The sequence below is a fragment of the Mauremys reevesii genome, linkage group 14, assembly GCF_016161935.1.
Source record: "Mauremys reevesii isolate NIE-2019 linkage group 14, ASM1616193v1, whole genome shotgun sequence".
Classification (NCBI taxonomy): Eukaryota; Metazoa; Chordata; order Testudines; family Geoemydidae; genus Mauremys; species Mauremys reevesii.
Genome location: NC_052636.1, coordinates 1525085 through 1540935, shown reverse-complemented (window position 1 = coordinate 1540935; position 15851 = coordinate 1525085). Strand labels below are relative to the sequence as shown.

At 53.8% G+C, this 15851-nt stretch overlaps 1 pseudogene; it reads right to left on the bottom strand.

The window, feature by feature from the left end:
* Window positions 1-5746: 5746 nt before the first annotated feature.
* Window positions 5747-15810, bottom strand: LOC120381396 (annotated as a pseudogene).
* Window positions 15811-15851: the final 41 nt, after the last annotated feature.

Here is a 15851-nt window from a genome sequence, read left to right as displayed (position 1 = left end):
GCACATGATGCATCTTGCACAAAATGCCTCATCATATTATGTCCTAATGATATTATAATCCTTACCACTATGCTGCTGAATGTGGAGGGTAGTGTCAGCTAGGCCCACTTTCCACAGTGCACGGGGTTGGGAAATGAACTTCCCTTGTGGAACAGGAAATAACCCCTCAGCCAGGGCTGGGAAAACTTCCCAGGCTCCCGGAAAAGTGCTGGAGCCAGAATCTACTGACACTTCATTAGTTAGCCACCAATTTCAATCTTTTTGTGGCAACTGCAAACTTTATCACTGATGATTTTATATCCTCTTCCAGGTCATTGATAAGAATGTTAAATAGTACAGAGCCAAGAACCAACTGTGCAGGGGAAGCTCCTAGAAAGAAATCCACTCGACCATGGTTCCCCATTTACAATCCCAGTTTTTAACCTATTTAATATATGCCCTGTGTATTTTGTATCTTGCTAGTTTTCTAGTCAAAATATTCTGCTGGAACCTACAAGTCATATGCCTTATCAGTTCAGGTATGTTACATCAATACTTATTAGTTGCACCAAACTTTTGATCTCACCCAGTAAGGGATATCCAGTTATTAGTTTGACAGAATCTGTTGTGTCTAAACCTTTGTTAATGGGCAACTACCACTCATATTACCCTCCTTAAATTCTCCTTTTATTATTAATGAAATCCAGTATCGGCTGCTGCACTCTTGTAATTAGCTGGGCTACTCTCTTTTTACACGCTTTTAAATATTGGCACAGCATTAGCTTTATTCCAGTCTTATGGAATTTCCCCAGCGTACAAGTCCTAATGAAAATCATCATTAACAGTCCACCACGCGCCTCCACCAGGTCTTTTGAAAACTCTTGTTATCTGGACCCGCATGGATTTAAACACGCCTAACTTTAATAGCCGCTGTTTAACGCCCTTCATGAGTTGTTGTTGAATGGAAAGTGTCATTGCCAACACCTTAAGTAAAAGATATGAGTTACATCATCTTGTTTTTCTCCAAATCCAGGAGAGAAATATTTATTGAACACTTTACCTCTTCTGCATTATTTTTGATAATTCTGCCATTTCCATCTAGTACTTCTACTTTCACTACCATTGTTAGGATTAATTTTGTACTTAATATACTTTTAAAAACTTCCTTCTTATTTTTCATTGATTGATCATTGATTTCTGATAGCTTCCTCTTACCAATTTTCTACAATTCTGACCTTCTAACTTCTAGTCTTTACTTATTGACTTCCCCTTTTCTTCCATATTTTATTTGGAGAGTGTTGGGATTCCTATCAAGGAGCCACCAGCAGGGTCCAGAGACAGCCCCATCTCCTGCATCAAGCCTGGCTAGTGGGTATGTGATAAATGTGATGACCCTGCCTCCATCTGTCAGCTGGGAGACACAAACGTTCTCTCTTTCTACCTCTGATGGCTCCCTGGCTGCTCTAGGCAAGGTGGGTGGACGCTGTTAACATGGGCCTCCGGAGCCTCCATTTACCTGGTGCTGCTGGTTCCGTGAATAGTGGGGCTGTGGAGTGGGGCAGCAGGTCCTGGAGTGTTGGACTCCTTGCTCTTTCAGGGGCCGTGACCTTCGAGGAGGTGGCTGTGTATTTCACCAGGAGAGGCTCTGCTGGACCCCGCTCAGAGAGCCTCTACAGGGATGTCATGGTGAGAACTACGAGAAAAGACGGTTACTCACCTGTAGTAACTGGTGTTCTTCGAGATGTGTTGCTCCAACTATTCCAGTTAGTGTGGGCCACATGCACGGCTTCTCCGAACTTTTTCCTAGCAACCCCGCGGGTCGGCTGGGCTTCCCTGGAGTGGCGCCGCATGGCGCTAAATATATACTCCCAGCCGCCCGTCCGCCTCAGTTCCTTCTGCCGGCTACTCCGACAGTGGGGAAGTGGAGAAGTGGTCTGGAATGGATTGAGCAACACATTCTCAAGAACACCAGTTACTACAGGTGAGTAAACCGTCTTTTTCTTCTTCGAGTGATTGCTCCAATGCATTCCAGTTAGGTGAATCCCAAGCCTTACCTTAGGCGGGGTCGGAGTGAGACGCTATGGAGTGTAAAACCGCTGGAGCCAAGGCTGCGCTGCTCTAGACTGCTGCACCAACGCTGTAGTGGGAGGCAGGTGTGGACTGAAGACCAGGTAGCGCCTGCAGATGTCCTGGATGGGGACATGGCTCAGAAGGCGGCGGACGCAGGCTTGCGCCTCGTGAGAGTGAGCGGTGAGTCGGCATGGAGTCACGTGAGCTAGCTCGTAGCATGACCGGATGCATTGGGTCACCCAGGAGGCAATGCGTTGGTAGAGACTGGCTCGCCATGCGATCAGCGACGCATGAAGAGCTGTGGAACGCCAAAAGGCCTTGTCCGGTCGATGAAACGCCAGCGCCACGGACGCCGAGGGTGTGGAGCTGTTGCTCCCGGGCGGCGGGCTTCGGAAGAAGACCTGAGGAAGATGTCCTGATTAAGGTGGAAGGCCGAGACCACCTTTGGTAGGAAGGCCGGGTGAGGGCGGTTGCACTCTTATCCGCGTGGAAGACGGTATAGGAGGGCCCACCACAATGCTTTTAGCTCCGAGACTCTCCTTGCCGGCGTTATGGCAACCAGGAAGGCCGCCTTATAGGAGAGGTAGAGTAGAGAACACGTGGCCATAGGCTCAATGGAGGACCCGTGAGTCTGGCCAGGACGAGGTTCAGGTCCCAGGTCGGGCAGGGCGACGCACCGCGGGTACAAGCGGTCGAGGCCCTTCAGGAAGCGGGAGACCATCGGATTGGAAAAGATGGTCCACCTCCGCCGACACGGACGAAAGGCGGACACCGCGCGAGGTGGACTCTCAAAGAGGAAACCGCCAGACCCTGCTCCTTGGTACCATAGGTAGTCCAGGATGGTAGTGATGGGTACCACGAAGGGTTGAGCCCCTGTTGGTCACACCAGAGCGCGAACCTCTTCCATTTGCCATGTAGTAATGGGTGGAAGGCTTTCACTTTCAAGCAGGACCTGCTGTACGGCTGCCGAACATCTCTCTCTGCGTGGGTCAACCACGCAGGAACCAGGCTGTAAGATGGAGAGATTGCAGATTGGGGTGGAGGAGTCTGTCAAGTCCTGTGTGATGAGGTCCGGCCACAATGGGAGGGTGATGGCTCCCGAACGGAGAGCCCGAGCAGCAGGGTGTACCAATGCTGCCGCGCCAGGCCGAGCCACGAGTATCATGGTGGCTCGATCCTCCGGCTTCTGGAGCACTCTGTGCACTAGCGAAACGGAGGGAAGGCATAGAGGAGATGAGCCTGCCACGGATAGAGGAAGGCGCGGACAGAGATCCCGGCGAGTGCCTCGAACGAGCAGAACTGAGACACTTCCTGTTCGCCTCTGGAGGCGAAGAGGTCGACCCGGGAAACCCCACCTCTGAAAATCGTGTGTACCACGCCGGGACGGAGGACCACTGTGGGAGAGAAACGACCTGCTGAGGCGGTCGGCTAGCGTGTTCTGCACTCCCGGAAGAAAGGACGCCCAGGTGAATGGAGTGGGTCACGAGAAGTCCCAGAGGAGGATCGCCTCCTTGCAGAGGGGGACGAGCAGCTCCGCCCTGCTTGTTCACATAGGCTAGAGCTGTTGTGTTGTCCGTGAATACTGTCACCCAGCGGCCTTGCAGGCTGGTCCAAAGGCGTGACATGCAAAACGGATCGCCCGGAGCTCATGGACATTGATGTGAGAGCGAGCCCTGGGGCGACCAGAGGCCTTGCGTGTGAAGGTCCCCAGGTGAGCTCCCAACCGCGCTGAGGCGCCCGTGGTCAGCGCCGCGGACGGACGCAGGAGGGTGGAACGGTACTCCAGCGCAGACGATCTCTGGGTCGAGCCACCAGCGGAGGGACTCGAGGGTCGGTTCGTGACCGTGACCACCATGTCGGCGTGGTCGCGGTGCGGGCGGTACACCGACGCCAGCCACGCACTGAACGGACGGAGGTGGAGTCGCGCTGACGCCGTGACATATGTACATCGATGCCATGTGACCGAGGAGGCGGAGGCATGACCGCACCGCCGTGGTCGGAAAGCTGACCAGCTCCCTGATGAGGAGGCCATCGCCAGGTGCCGAGATCGCTGCAGGCAGGCGCGCCCACCGAGGAGTCGAGGATCGCGCTAACGAATTCCACCCGCTGTGCCGAGCAGGGTAGACTTCGGCATTGACAAGCAGACCGAGGTGTTGAAAGAGGACAGGATTTCCGCCACCTGTCGCTGTACTCAGCCTCGCACTGCCCCGAATCAACCAGTCGCCCAGATAGGGTAGACATGGATCTGGCGCCTGCGTAGGGCTGCTGCTACCACTGCCATGCACTTTGTAAACACCCTCGTGCCGTGGCGAGTCCAAGGGTAACACGCGAACTGGTAGTGGTCTTTGCTGACTAGAAACCGAAGGAAGCGCCTGTGAGGGGGTAAATTACATGGAAGTAAGCGCCTTCATGTCGAGGGCGGCAAACCAATCTCCCGGATCCAGAGAGGGAATGATGGTCCCTAAGGTGACCATGCGAAATTTGGGCTTGAGCAGGTATTTGTTCAGCTCATGAGGTCCAGAATAGGACGTGAACCTCCTTTCGCCTTGGGATAAGGAAATAGCGGAATAGAATCCCTGCCCTGCCTGTCTGGAGGCACTACCTCTATGGCACCCACGCCAGTAGAGTCTGGACCTCTTGCAGGAGGACTTGCTCAGGAGATGGGTCCCTGAAGAGGGACAGGGAGGGTGGGTGGGAAGGAGGGCGAACAAATTGTAGACGGTATCCCGACTGGACAGTCTGAAGAACCCAGCTGTCCGATGTTATTCGGGACCACGCAGGACGAAAAATAGGAGAGGCGGTTGGAAAACAAACGGGAGGATCCGAGATGGAGAGTGATGGCCGCCCGGCGTCCCATCAGAGGCCTGCTTGACCCTTGCGGGCCCTTGGAAGAGGCCTGGGACTGGCTGCGACGGTTACCCAAGGCCGCCGTGATTTTGTCCCTGACGCTCAGACGGTACGGACGGTAACGCTGCTGCGGGAAGGACCGAGGGGCCTGTTGCCGGAAAGACCGGCGCTATGGAGCCGGGCGGTGCATGCCAAGAGTTCGTGATGGCGATACGCCCATCTTCAAGGTCTGTATCCGCGAATCGGTCTTTTCGGAGAATAGGCCTTCGTGTCAAATGGCAGGTCCTGCAGCGCGGTACTGCACCTCTTGTGGGAGCGAGGATTGCAGCCATGAGATGCGACGATCGCCACCCCTGTCGCTATTGTCCGCGCTCGAGTCCGCCGGCCGAGGGCCGCCGTAATGGACGAGCGTGAGGACGCCTTTCCTCCTCGAGCATCGCTGAGAACTCCTGGCGGAAGTTGTCGGCAGAAGTTCGTGTATTTTGCCAGGGATGTCAAGATGTCAAACACATACCTGGCCAGGAGGACCATTTGTTAGCTATGCGCATCTGCAGTCCGCCCGCGCGACTTTACGGCCTAGCAGGTCCATCCTCCGAGCGCCCTTGATTTGGGCGCCGGGCCGTTGACTGCCCGCTCACGGCCATTCACAGACTGCACGACAAGCGAGTCCGGGTTGCGCGAGTATAAGTACTCATAGCCCGTAGGGGGCTGAGTACTTCCGCTTACCCCGCGCCGTGGGGGATGGACGCTGGTGTTTGCCAGAGCGTACGCGCTTCTTTGTATGGTCTTCACAAAAGGCAGTGCCACGCGCACTGGAGTGTCCGAACCGACCACATTAGTTATGGGGTCCTCATCCTCCTGGACCTCTGCCACCGAAGGCCCATGGCCGCCGCCACCCGACGGAGTAGTTCCTGGTGGGCCTTGAGGTCAATGGGGGCGGGTCTTTAGCAGAAGTCCCAGCCACCGCCTGGTCCGGGACGGCGAGGAGGACATTGCTTGGCCGATGGCCTCCACTGAGGGGCCCAGAGGCGCCCAGCCAGGTCAGGCTGGACGGGGCCTGGTGGTCCTGCTGCATCGAGGGCTCGCGAGGTGACCCGGAGGGCGACTGATCGACGCCTGGCACCCGGCGCCCGCGGCGATGTCTCGTGGGGAAGCGGAATGCCTTGGCGCTCGTGGATGACCCCAGGGCACCCAGAATCCCCACTGCTGAGCACCTTGCGGATGGTCGTGGGGTTGGCGGCATGAGCCGGTGCCATCCGCGCCAGAGGCGACCGGCGCCGGACGAGACGGCCAGGGTGGGGCGGAGCCCGGCCGAGGCTTGCGGAATACTGCCGGATGGTCTGGAGGCCCGTGTCCGCCCGTCCGTACCGGAGGAGACTCGACCAACGGCCATCGCGTGCCGGGAGCTCGACCGTTCCGGAGCTCGACCGGAGCCGGACCGGCGTGCCGGAGCGCCGCGGAGTTCCGTGTCGGAACGGTGCCGGACGGGACTCGCCGCGCCGACGCGACGGTGATCGACCTTGACCGTGCCGAGGCGACCGTACCGGATGACGATCGGTACCGACCGCGACCGGGCGGCGATGGCGAGCGGTACCGCGATGGGGAGCGGTGCCGAGATCTCGACCGCTGGACGGCGAGCGCGACGGTCCTAGAGCGAGCGGACCGAGAGGTCGACCGTGCCGTGGCCCACAGACGGAGGTCGGACCATCCTCGCCGGTTTTCCAGCCGACGGAACAGCCCGCACCGGCGTGCCGGGGCCGGAGGCTCGTGCCTCTACGAGCTGAATTAGCTCGCGGCGCGGAGTACGCCTCCGCGCCGCCGGCAGCCTTGGCTCAACTCCGACGGCACCGGGAGCGCGCGGTACCGACTCGACGGACCTGGCGGAGTCAACGCCCAGTGTCTGCCTTGCGCGCGTCACCACTGGGCGCCGCGCACAAGCACTTTAGCTGAGTCCTCAGCACGGGACTTAGCTATGGCTTTGGCGAAGCCCACGCTCCTCGCCGGCGAGTGAGCGGTGCCGGCTTCGCGCCGGGTGGGGCCTGCGGGACTCGTACCGGGCGGCCCGTGCCGCTGGTGCGCCTGAACCGAGGAGGTCTCGTGCCGGCGCCGCTGGTGCCGCCGGTTGGAGCGACGCCCATAAGTATCTGCTTAAGCCTGTGGTCCTGCTTTGCGTGTCCGTGGCTTAAAGCAGAACAGATAACGACTTGTCGGTGCGATGTCCTTCTCCGAGGCAACGGAGGCAAGCGCCGTGTGGATCTCCAACGGCATAGGCTTTTGGCACACAGCTTAGGGTTTGAATCCCGGTGCCCTGGGCATGAGCCCGCACTGGGAGGGAAAAGGGGGAAGCCCCTTAACCAACTACTATCTAGAACAACTATACTAAGACAACTATAAGAACTGAAACACTAACTATACAACTAACTATATATATACAAAAACGAAGAGTGAAGGCTAGGTGGTGGAGGGCAGAGAGCACTCCACAGTTCCGACCGCCGCCACGGGCGGTAAGAAGGAACTGAGGAGCGGACGGGCCGGCTGGGGTATATATTTAGCGCCATAGCGGCGCCACTCCAGGGGGCGCCCAGCCGGCCCGCCGGCTGCTAGGGGAAAAAGTTCGAGAAGCTGCACGCGCGCGCGCACACCTAACTGGAATGCATTGAGCAATCACTCAAGAAGAATGGAAGGCTCCTAGGTTATTGTAGAATGTGTCTTCACACAAAGCTGGCTGGGTGGAAACAGCCCTATAGGTTTATATTTTGTAATGTTAAATTTTTACCAGTGAAAATGGAATTAAACATGAAGTAAATTAGAGTAAAGTAAGAGACTGATTATGTGATAACCTGAATTATATTATAAACCTCAAAGTTTTCTTCTTCTCTCCCCGCCCCCTCCTACTATACAGGAAATGGTGGCTAATCCTGAAATTAAACCCTCACTCCAAAGGAATTAGAGTGGGGGAATAGGTGAGAGAAATAGCATGTGTGAGAATAGAGACCCAGGATAGACTGTAATTATTTCTATTTCAAATGGAATTGATTTTGATAAGCTTTAAAATAAATAGTCTGTTAAGAGGAAAGTTATTTGAGCCAAGATGTGTAACTTTTTATTCAGTTGGTATAACAGTCACAGCGTTCCCCAGGTTTCTTGTTTGCAAAGCAAAGACGTCACGTCGGGCAGGAGATGGAGGCATGACCGTAGCTTTTCTGGGTTGGTTGGTTTTGGTTTTTTAATTTTGTTTTTGCAGCCAGTTATTTTTATGGGTGCTGAGGAGGCCAGCTGTTAGAGCGCAGATGTTAAAGCCTCAGGCCTGGCTCTGGAATCCTCCCCAGAACTGGCCTTGTGTTTCTTTCATGTTTGATATCATTGGGGTTCGCATCCGCATACTTCATGCGGTTCACAACAATGGATACGTGGAGAAACCTGCTGGGTTAAACGGGCCTTTTCCAAACTGACATTGGCCCAAAGTCTGCCTCACTTCAGCTGGATCGAGACAGGCCTGTATCACAGGAGTGGTTCACGCCTGATTTGCCCGGAGGTGTGGTAAGCTGGAATCAACAGTAATGGAGTTTAAAGGTAAGGGTGGAAGTTCATCACCTTTCAGGTCAACAAGCGGGTTCTGTTCACGCCCTCTGACGCCGCTGGCACTGGTCACTCAGGCAGCACCATGGGTCTGACACAGTGTAGCCAGTCTTATGTTCTTATATTATGTAAGCCACCTAAGAGAGACGAGGATCCCAGGCCTGATCCCTTCTGAGGAATGAAGCACGCTGACAGGCCATGCAGCTTTCACTAATCTCCTGCACCTGAAAGCCTGTTGGCTGTTTAAAGGCCAACTATTCTAATTTCTCTACAGTTTACGTGCTTACCGCATTGTCCTGAAATACACTGCTCAGCATGTGGGGCAGGGCAGGGTTAATTGCTCCAGAAGTTTCTGAGCCAGAGCCCTCCTGAAACAAGCTTTTGCCCCAAAGCACCTTGCTCTGATAACATTTTCCTGCACACAACCGCGCTCCCACTCTGGTTCTGATTACGGCATGGAGCTCAGCTGGTGTACGGCGCACACAGCCCGTGGGGGGAGCAGTATTAACCAAGGGAATAACCGTACAACTTGGAACTTCAGATCAGCAAAAGCCAAACTGATAACATAAGAACGGCCACACGGGGGCAGAACGATGGTCCCATCTGGTGCAGTATCCTGGCTTCTGACAGTAGCCAAGCCCAGATGCTTCAGAGGGAATGAACAGAAGATACCGGTACTCACAGCACGGCGCAGTCACTCAGGCTTAGGGACACTCAAAGCACAGGCTTGCATCTCTGACCATCTTGGCAAAGCCACTGATGGACCTATTCACCGTGAACTTGTCTATTTTTTTCCACAGGATGATTGTGCATTGTATGAAAAAGTCCCCATCCCCTGTTCGTCAGAGGGTGGAGATGGATGGCAGGAGAGAGATCACTTGATCATTGCCTGTTAGGTTCACTCCCTCTGGGGCACCTGGCATTGGCCACTGTCGGTAGACAGATACTGGGCTAGATGGACCTTTGGTCTGACCCGGTACGGCCGTTCTTATGTACTTCCTTTTCTTTGTTATAAATCTGCTGCCTGTTAATTTTGTCACATGACCCTTGGTTTCTGTGTTCTGTGAAGGGGTTAATAACTTCCTGATTCCCTTCCTCCGCACCAGTCATGATTTTATAGACCTCTAGCAAATCCCCCCTTAGTCGTCTCTTTTCCAGGCTGAACCCACCCAGACGTTTTCCTCTCTCCTCATAGGGATGCTGCTCCACAACACTAATCATTTTTGTGTCCTTCTCCGCACCTTTTCCAATTCTAATATATCCCTTTCTGGGTGGGGCGTACCATGGATTTATCTAGAGGCATTATGATATTTTCTGCCTTATTACCTACCATTGCATGAATGGTTCCCAACATTTTGTTCGCTTTTTTGACGGTCATGGCACATTGAGTGGCTGTTTTCAGAGAGCCATCAGCAATGACACCAAGATTGCTTTCTTGAGTGGTAACAGCTAATTTAGACCCCATCATTGGATATGTAGAGTTGGGATTATGTTGTCTAATCTGCATTACTTTGCATTTATCGAGCCTGGGCAACAACATAGCAGATGAAATTCAATCACCCCCATTTTTTTAGACCCCTTTGTACCTCTTCACAGTCTGCTTTGGATTTAACTATCTTGGGTAACTTTGCATCAGCTGCAGACTTTGCCATCTCTCTGTTTCCAGCTCATTTATGAATATGTTGAACAAGAGTGGCCCCAGTACAGATCCCCAGGGGACCCCGCGCTTTACCTCTCTCTACTGTGAAGACTGACCATTGATTCCTACCCTCTGTTTCCTGTCATTTAACCAGTTACTGACCCATGAGAGGGCCGTCTCTCTCGTTACTCCTGGGGGGATTCTGCATGGAATAGGGCAGCAGGAGAGGCATGTTCGGAGTGAAGGGAGGGGGATGGAGAAGACAAGGCAATAGGGGAATTGGCGGGGGAAGTGGGGGCCTGGTATGTGGCGTCCCCTCGGCAGCAGCCGGGCTTCCCATCAAACCTCATCCAGACAAGCCCTATCCCCTACACCTGGACCCCTTCTACAAGCCCCCACCCCACTGACCCCACCCCATCAAGCCCCACTCCCCAGCACCTGGACCCCCAGCCCCCACCACCAGACCCTCCTTGCCAAGCCCCATTTCCCACACCCAGAGCCCCCGCTGAGCCCAACCACCATCACCTGGATCCGCTGCAGAATCCCATTCCCTGCCACCCAAACCCCTGCCAACAAGCCCCTGTGCATCCAGATCTCCCACTGAGCCACCTGCCTGCCCCACACCGGAACCTCTCACCCCACCCCTGGCTCTCCGCACACTAAGAACCTGCTGGGATGAGCCTGCCTGGCCACACCTGGTGCACCTGGCACGGGGGGGCAGGGCCCCAGGGTGTTTCTGGGGCAGGCCCAGCCCTTGCACTGTGTCGGGGTCAGGTGCAGCCCTACTGCTGAGTTCCTGTATTGGGGGATGTGGGGGCTTCAGGGCAATCTCCCACCTCCATGCAGCCAGTGGCCTGTGCTCCCCCTGCCACGCTGCAGCCACATTTATTGACAAATAAACTTGGCAGCATTTTGCAGAATTTTGAAAAATTGTGCACATTTTTTTTTTCGGTGCATAAGTCACTCGGGAGTCTCTTATGCTACGACTGCTTACTTTACTTAAGAGTCTTTGGTGGGGAGCTTGTCAAAATCTTTCTGAAATTCCAAGTACACTAATCCACTGATCCCCTTGTCCACGTGTGTCGACTCCACTCAGAGAATTCTAATAGATTGGTGAGGCACAATTTCTCTTTACAAAACCCATGTTGACTCTACCCAACAAATCGCTTTCATCTGTCTCTCTCATCGCTCTGTCGGTTACTACGGTTTTCAACCAATGCGCCTGGCACTGACGTTAGCGGACCAGCCTCTAACTGCCAGGATCGCCTCTGGAGCCCTTTAAAACAATTGGTATGACGTTAGCTATCTCCAGTCATCTTGTACAGTGGCTGATTTCAGTGGTAGGTTACATGCTGCTGTCAGTAGTTGTGCACTTTTCACATTCAGGTTCCTTCAGCACTATTGGGTGACTACCATGGAACCCTGCTGACTTATTAATATTTAAATCATCAAGTTGTTCCAAAACCTCCTCTCTAGACACCCCACTCTGGGACATTTCCGCAGATTTGCCACCTAAAAAGAATGGTTCAGGGTCGGAAAGTCCTCACATCCTCTGCAGTGAAGCCTGATGCTGTCCAGGAGATTTTGGCAAACCAGTAAAGTGCCTGAAACCACCATCACTTATTGCTAAAAGCAGCCCAGTCGCAGGGAGTAAATGGCTATGCAGCAGCCTCGGCTTAACCAAGGCAGGAGGGGAGGGGTTTTGGGTGGCACAGGAAGGGCAGCTTGACTCCATGTCCTTCCTGATAAGAATTGTGGTGAAGTTGTTGATACATGCATTTTAGAAGAGCAGGATGTGCCCTCAGGAATGTGTCTGACAGGGTCTCAAGGCTGCAAACTCTAGGGAAAAAAAACCACACCTGGTTAATCGAGGACCAGAAGGAAACCTCTTGCTTGACCGCTGAACCTGCTTGCTTAACAAGGTTTCTTTAAGTGACATGTAATTGTATGACTAATGTATAAATAATGGTGGGGGGGTTTAGGACTGATCTCTCTCCTCTGATGCATCTTTGTTCCCCACCAGCAGACGAGCTGTGATCTGCTACCAGCAGCAGCTACTGATACATATGGTGGTTCCTATTTGGTGACTTGTCCTAATTTGCTAAAACTTGACAGGGGTGACGTTATGCAGCCAGATACACCGATCAGGGATTTTTTTTGTTTCTGTAAAATATTTCACTGACTCAAGCCTCCTGCAGCACCTCAGTGGGTGACATCAGACAGAGAGGAGCTGGGGTGCCTGTGCCTTTAAGACCCCAGCCCTGGGAAGCCCATGCTGAGAGGTGCTGTTGGTGGAGGGGAAATGAAAAGCCCTCTGTCCCCATATTTTTGCAAACACTGGTGTCTCAGCCCACCAAGGTAACTGCTCCCTTCTGCCCCTGCCTGTCAGCATCTGGCAGCTCCTTCCCCTGGGCTTAACCCCATGCTCCATTCCCATCACTGATTTTGCACCTCAGCCCTCCCAACCCTGCCTCTTTACACCCCCGGCCATTTCCACCCCTCCTCAGATCCTGGCCACCCCTGTAAATAGCCATCTGCAGCAGCTGATTCCAAGTAAGGGCAGGGTGCAGGGAAGTGGCTTCAGCAGATGTTACTGAGTATGCTCAGTGCACCCTGAGTAGCCAATTCCTACAGGTAATAAAGGTAATAATTGGAGATATACCAATCTCCTAGAACTGGAAGGGACCTTGAAAGGTCATTGAGTCCAGCCCCCTGCCTTCACTAGCAGGACCAATTTTTGCCCCAGATCCCTAAGTGGCCCCCTCAAGGATTGAACTCACAGCCCTGGGTTTAGCAGGCCAATGCTCAAACCACTGAGCTATCCCTCCCCGCCAGCAGTTTCTCACAGCGGCTCCATCACTGTCCAGGTCCCGCCCAGGCGCTCTCTGCCCAGGGCAGATCCCCAGAGGCTGCGCGATGAGCTGCTCCCAGAGACTTTGGGTGGCGTCTGTGTCCAGCCCACCCAGCGCTGGCCCCGGCAGCTGCCCTGGGGCCAGGGTCAGCAGAGACTGGGGCTGGGTCCAGCTGGAGAAAGTCCCCACCTCGGATGGGCGCAGAAAGTGCTTCAGTGAAAGTCCGTCCCTGGCCCAGCCCCGCTGGGGCCGCAGCAGCAGCCCGGAGCTCAGCCCCGGCTCCCAGCACACTCTGGAGGCAGCAGTGTCTGGTACCTTACAGAGCCCGGCCACCGGGAGCTGCCCCACGGCTCTTTTCCTGCTTTGCTTCCTACCAGCCCCCCACACCCCACTGCTCTGGCCCCTTCAAGCCCAACCCAGGCTGCAGCTGCCACACTCACCGGGCCAGGGACTGTCTGAGGTGGGAACTAGCCCCATCTCTGCTCCTCCTCCTGCCCCTGCGTGTCCCAGAGCTGCTGCAGGGACTGACCCGCACCCAGGCTCTCGCTCCTATTAGCACTCGGGGGCCAATCCAGCTACGGGAGAGTGAGCGCCCCTGGGAGCAGGGAAGTGACCACGCCTCCTGCCAGAGGGAGGGGAAGAAAGGGAAAGAGGAGAGAGAGCCTGAAAGGGGATAAGGAGAACTAAGGGGGAAAGCAGCGCCGAGCTCTTTTCTCCTGCATCACCCTGAGCAGATTGCTCCTGAGCTCTGGGTAAATAGCCCCCAGTGTGTCCCAGATCCCCCTGCTCCCAAGGCAATGCACATAGGGGGCTCCTGCCTGCCAGGCGTGATTACAAGGAGCTGTAGGTGTCACCCTCATGCCAGGATTGGAGAAAGACAGCAAAGCTTGGGAACATGCGGCTGCATTTCCAGTCCAGTGTGACAACCCTGCTCCAGGAGGGGTTTGTTCTCTGCACAGAACGGGCGGCAACAGGTCTGTGTCAGTGTTTGTTGCTGCACGCTCCTTAACTTAGAACAGTGTGAAATGAAGAAAATGGAGAGTGAATTAAAGGGAAATACACAAAGAAAAGTTCCAGCCCCGCTGCTTATTGAAAGAAATGACTCAATTTCCCAGTTACTTGTTTTATTAACATGAACAAATAATCCCAAGAGTGCACGCTACTAAGGCTAAATGACTCTAGACACCACTCAGCTAAGGGTTAAACAACACAGTGATAAAGTTCAGGTCAAATCAGGAAATCAATGAGTTAACAAGGATATTGCGCTGGAATCAAGTCGTCAGTTTAGTCAAACCATCAGATTAATACAGCAGAAAACCAACCCTTATAAACCCTAAAAGAGCAACCACGAAGGCAGGTGCATAGTTAGTGATGCCGAAACCTCAATCAGAGATTTTTACCCAGGCCGTGCAACTCTAATTGTCTTTTTACCCCAAGATCACTAACTTGAGCAGCCAACGCCATATGCAGCCCTAGTGGATGTCAGGCACAGGTAGTTTTTGCCTCAGGGTAGCTTGTTGGGATCAAACCTCTCCCCCACCTGGAGCTGATGAACATTCCTGGCTGGAGGGACACACACTCCTGTGACTCAGAAGGAAAGGAGTTGATAGGAAAGATCACAGGACTGACCCCAAAGAAGGTGAGCTGCAAAAGGCAGAAGCAGGCAACTCATCTGGGGGAGCTGAGAGACCACGTGAAGATGGTGCACAGATCACTACATTAAAAAAAAAAAAAATCAAATCTTTGGCCAGCCCTAGTCAAGGGATTTATTACAGTTCTTTCTCATGTGGATTTTCTGATGTTTAATAAGGGTCGAGCTTTGATTGAAGCTTTTCCCACACTCAGAGCACCCATAAGGTTTCTCACCTGTGTGGATTCTCTGATGTGTGGTGAGGGCTGAGCTATCACTGAAGCGTTTCCCGCACTCGGAGCACGTGTAGGGTTTCTCTCCGTGTGGATTCTCCGTGTATGATAAGGTGTGAGCGCTGACTAAAGCTTTTCCCGCACTCGAGCACGTGTAGGGCATTTCTCCCGTGTGGATTCGCTGATGTCTAATAAGGGTTGAGCTCAGATTGAAGCGTTTCCCGCACTCGGGACATCCATATGGCTTATCTCCCGTGTGGATTCTCTGATGTGTGATCAGGGCTGAGCTGTCATTGAAGCTTTTCCCGCACTCGGAGCACGCGTAGGGCGTTTCTCCCGTGTGGATTCGCTGATGTCTGATAAGGTTTGAGCTTTGATTGAAGCTTTTCCCGCACTCGGAGCACGTCTAAGGCGTCTCACCAGTGTGGATTCTCTGATGTGTGAGCAAGGCAGAACTCACAATGAAGCTTTTCCCGCACTCAGAGCATGCGTGAGCGCCTCTCCGTGTGGATTCTACGATGTCTGATGAGGTGTGAGCTCCGATTGAAGCGCTTCCGCACTGAGCATCCATAAGGTTTCTCACCGTGTGGATTCTCCTGTGCCTGATAACATGGGAGCTCCAATTGAAGCATTTCCGCACTCAGAGCATCCATACGGTTTCTCACCCGTGTGGACTCTCCAATGCGTGATAAGAGAAGAGCTCCGATTGAAGCTTTTCCCGCACTCAGAGCACATGAAAGGTCTCTCTCCACTGTGGATTTTCTGATGTGTGAGAAGGTCAGAGGTCCCACTGAAGCTTTTCCCACACTCATGGCATGTGTAGCGTGTCTCTTCCAAGGTGATTCTCTCATTTCCAGTAAGGTCTGAGTGGCTACTGAAGTTTTCCTCTGGCCTCTGCTGAGTCTCACAGACTTTTGCTTTTTCTGGGAGTGCACAACGCCCGGAAACATTCCCTTTGGATCTTCCTGATAACGTTCCATGTGGTTCTACTTGCTCAGCATTTTCCTGTTGGGGTTTCTCCT